Here is a 5,128-nt window from a genome sequence, read left to right as displayed (position 1 = left end):
AGGTCGCATGTGTAGTGCTAAGTTCAGGCTACTATACGTACCCGACAACTTCAATCACGTGTGTAGTACTAAGTGCAGGCTACTATGCATACCAGATAGCTTCGGTTACAAGGGTGGTAATATGTGCAGGGAACCATGTATCTATTATTATTTCGATGAGTTCAATAGGAAAATACATGTGAACACGACCATGTGATGAATAAGTGCAGGTATATGTTTGTGGAAATTTATGAGCAATGTGCTCAATTGTTGAGCGAACTTTCGGCAAGATGGAATGCAGTAAGTGAAATTATGTAAGAGTGAAATTTGTAATAAAATAATTTTGGACAGCAACAGTTGTGTAACTTTGAAAAATCATAAAAAATCTTGGAATTCGAATTAGAGGTTGAATAAGATATGAAATTAAATATTTTTAAGTCTATTTTCATATAGAGGAAACAGTGTAAGAAAGATAATTTCATATTATGAGATAATTGAATTTTTGTAAGACAGGGTCAGAATGATTTTGGAATCCCCTATTTTGAATTGGAAATATCATTAACAATTGTAAAAAAATAATTATTGGTTACAATTTATATTCTTAAAATCCTTAATGAGTCTATTTTCAAGAGAAATAGACAAAAAGATTAATCGAAACCTGTACTATGAGATAATCGATTTTTAGTAAAGAAAGGTCGAAGATGTCAAGCAGCAGGACAGGGGTAACTTTAAAGAATAAACTGTACTTATTGGCTAGAACAAAAATTTTGAAAATTTTATGGTATAAAGATACATGAGTCTGGTTTTAGGAAAAATTTACAAATCTTAATTTGGAGTTCCGTAGCTCCTGATATAAATAATTTAGTAACTATGACTCGAGAAAATAGCATGACCAGAAAATATGTAAAAGTGTAATTATGATTATATTTCCATGGAATCATGTGGATAATTTGCTTATTATTTTCATATGGACTTACTAAGCTTTAAGCTTACTTCCTCATTTCCATTTCTTTTAGTGTTTTCCGGTCGGCTCAGGGTTGGAGATCGTCGGAGGCAGCATCACACTATCAAGCTCATACCTTTGGAATATTGTTACATATGTTAGAATTATCAAGTGAGTGGCATGTATAGAAACCTAGTTCTATGACATGTGTTATTATGATTTGGGCAAATGTATTGGCCTATTTTAAGCTATTGTATATGGTCATGAGAAGTGGCTCATATTGATTATGGCTTGTAAGTATAGCTAGTCAAGTTATGATTTATTGCTTATGATGTGAAGATATGATTATGTTTGTTTGTCATGCATGGTTGGCAATATGTCATGTGTGTTGAATGCATGTTTTATGACCATGAATTAAATGTGTAATATGGAGATAAATAATAATGCTTTGAACATGGAAGTTTGATGATAAGTTTAAATAAATTGGCATAAAGATAACTATGGTATGGCTAGTCTTGGCTTAATGTGGGAACGTGTAACACGTGCATATTGATAGGTAAATGATATGTTTGTATCATAATTGAGGATGTTGAATGCCATTGGATCCATGTATATGTGTGTGCATGTAAGGGTAAAAAAAAGGCTTGGAAAATAGCCTAAGAGTTAACTACACGGGATGAGACACGACCGTGTGTCTCAACCATGTGAGGAACACGGCCTGATGGCACACGGGTGTGTGACCTTGTTTCATGAGAAAAAATTCTAAGTTTTTCCCAGAGCTTTCCAAGTTCTCGTTTTAGTCCCGAACCCTTTCTAAAGTATGTTTTCAGCTTCGTAAACCCAAATAAAGGACTATGTACATGTGATTGAATGTTCTAAAATATGAATGAAATTTTATGGCCCGGTTTGCATGATTGTTTGTGTTTAAGCCTGTTAATGCCTCATATCCTGTCTCGGCGTTGGACACAGGTAGGGGTGTTACAATCGTGCATGCCAAAGGAGTGCACGAAGTGTGCAATGTCACTCCTACGAGACTCAACATACCAGTGGTGGAATACTTTCGTATTTGTTGTACCGAGAGAGGAGATAACATGGGAATTCTTCCAGGAAGAGTTTCGAAAGAAGTACATTATTCAAAGGTTTATAGACCAAAATAGGAAATAATTTTTAGAGCTGAAGCAAGTTCGTAGGACAATGACGGAGTACGAGCGTGAGTTTATGAGACTCAGCAAATATGCACGGGAGTGCGTATCTACAGAAGCCATCATGTGCAAGAGGTTTGAAGATGGTCTAAACAAAGATATCTGTTTATTAGTTGGCATTTTAGAATTGAGAAAATTTATGGTACTCGTGGAGAGAGCATGTAAGGTTGAGGAATTGGCCAAAGAGAAGAGAAGGCCTGACATCGAGTCCCAACACTCAAGGAAAAGACAGATGGGGAAATCAGAGCAGACCTCATCTAAGAGATGAGAGAGTTTTCTGCACGATCGAACGCGTCAGTAGGGTTCTCAAATAGGAACAAGAACAGGCAAAACACAGCTTCTAAAGCTCAGACCACTTCTGTCGCGAGTGTTGGTAGTGCTCGACGAAATAGGTTGGAGTGTTCGTAGTGTGGTAGGTTTCATTTTGGCAATTGCTGAGGGAATGAGAGGGGGTGCTTCAAATGTGGGTCGCTAGACCACTTCATCCGAGATTGCCCTAAATTAGATGAGAAAGAGAAAAAGCAAGAATTGAGGGCGAATAGTGCTCTTTCAAGGGGTAGACCATAGAAAAACCCAGGCAGTAGGGCTAGCAGTAGAGGAGCTCCTAGAGATTCAGTTGTGAGGTCCGAGGGTCGAATGCCTACAAGGACTTATGCCATTCGCACTCGTGAAGAGGGGTCTTCACCAGAAGTTATTACGGGTACTCTTTCTCTTCACGATATTTCTGTTACTGATTTGATTGATCCGGGGTCTAGTCATTCCTATGTGTGCATGAAATTAGTTCCCAGTATGAATATGTTTGTTGAGTCTACTGAATTTGTGATAAAAGTGTCAAACCCATTAGGCAGGCATGTGATAGTTGGTAAAGTGTGTAGAGACCATCCTTTGATGATTAGAGCTCATTATTTTCCGGTTAACCTAATGCTACTATCGTTTGATGAATTTGATCTAATTCTTAGCATGGATTGGTTGACTGCTTATAATGTGATAGTGAATTGTGGTAGTAAGTTCATTGAAATGAAATGTGAGAATAGGGATATTATTCGGGTTGAATCAGGTGAACTGGATAACTCACCAGTACTGATCTCATCTTTGACTGCCGAAAAATATTTGAGAAAAGGGTATAAGTTCTACCTAGAATTTGTGTTGAGTCTGAAGTGAAAATTGAGACAGTGCCTATGGTATGCGAGTACATAGATGTATTTTTGGAAGAGTTACCTGGGTTGCCTCCAACCAGAGAAGTTGATTTTGGTATCAAGTTGGCCCCTGGTACGGTGCCTATCTCGATCGCTCTGTATAGGATGGCTCTGACGAAATTAAAAGAGTTGAAGGTACAGTTGCAAGAATTAACTGACAAAAGCTTTGTAAGACCGAGCTATTCACTGTGGGGTACTCCGGTACTTTTTGTGAAAAAGAAAGACGGGTCGATGAGATTGTGCATAGACTACTGACAACTTGACAAGGTGATTGTGAAAACAAGTATCCCTTGCCAAGGATCAATGATTTTTTCAATCAGTTGAAGGGAGCCACCATGTTTTCTAAGATCGACTTAAGGTCGGGCTACTACCAGTTAAGGGTTAAGGAGCAAGATGTACCGAAAACCACGTTTAAGACGAGGTGTGGGCACTACGAGTTTCTTGTCATGCCTTTTGGCTTAGCAAATGCCCCGGTGATTTTTATGGACTTAATGAACTGGATTTTTTGACCATATTTGGATAAGTTTTTCATTGTTTTTATCAATGACATATTGATTTATTCACGTGATGAGAGTGAGCACAAAGAGCATTTGAGGATAGTTTTACAAACCTTGAGAGCTAAACAGTTATACGCCAAATTCAGTAAGAGCGAATTTTGGATTAAAGAGGTCGGATTCCTAGGACACATTGTGTCTGGTGATGGGATCAGAGTTGACCCAAGCAAGATGTTGTCTATTGTTGAATGGAAACTGCTGAGGAATATGACAGAGGTTCAAAGCTTTCTAGGTTTAGCTAGATACTACAGAAGGTTTGTGAATGGATTCTCTATGATAGCCACTCCGATTACTAGGTTGTGACAAAAGGATGTCAAGTTTGAATGGACAGAGAAGTGCCAACAGAGTTTCAAGAAACTAAAGGCTTTGTTGATCGAAGCCCCAATTTTAGTGCAACCGAAACTGGTAAAAGAGTTTGTGGTGTATAGTGATGCATCCTTGAATGGATTAGGATGTGTGCTTATGCAATAAGGCAAGGTTATAGCCTATGCCTCGAGACAGCTAAAGCTACACGAGAGAAATTACCCGACCCAGGATTTGGAGCTAGTAGCTATAGTGTTCGCATTAAAGATTTGGAGGCACCATTTGTATGGTGAAAGATGTCAGGTATTCACCGACCATAAAAGTATAAAGTATTTGATGACTCAGAACAAGTTGAACTTACGACAAAGGTGGTGGTTAGAGTTGATAAAAAACTACGAATTGGTGATTGACTACCACCCTAGAAAGGCTAATGTAGTAGCTGATGCTTTGAGTGGGAAATCATTGTTCGCCTTGAGGGCTATGAATGCTCAGTTGTCTGTGACTGATGATGGTCCGGTTCTGGCAGAGTTGAGAGCTAAATTGATGTTCCTGCAAGAGATTTATTAAGCTCAAAAGGGTGATAAGGATTTACAAGCTAAGATGGCTCAATATGAGTCGGGTGATCGGATTAATACCGAAGGCTGTTTGATGTTCCAAGATAGGGTTTGTGTACCCAAGGATAATGAGCTCATTCAGAAGATTTTATGAGAGGCACATAGTGGTTGCTTGTCTATCCATCCGGGCAGTGTAAAAATGTATAATGACTTGAAGAAAATGTATTAGTGGCTGGGTATGAAAAGAGACATTTCTAAGTTTGCTTCTAAATGACTAGTTTGTCAACAAGTGAAGACTAAACACCAAGTACCCTCGGGTTTGCTTCAGCCAATGATGGTTCCCAAGTGGAAATGAGATTGAGTAACCATGGATTTTGTGTCAGGGTTGCCTTTGACA

The sequence above is a fragment of the Gossypium arboreum genome, chromosome 6 (genome assembly GCF_025698485.1).
Source record: "Gossypium arboreum isolate Shixiya-1 chromosome 6, ASM2569848v2, whole genome shotgun sequence".
NCBI lineage: Eukaryota > Viridiplantae > Streptophyta > Magnoliopsida > Malvales > Malvaceae > Gossypium > Gossypium arboreum.
Note: the sequence above shows the minus strand (reverse complement) of the source record.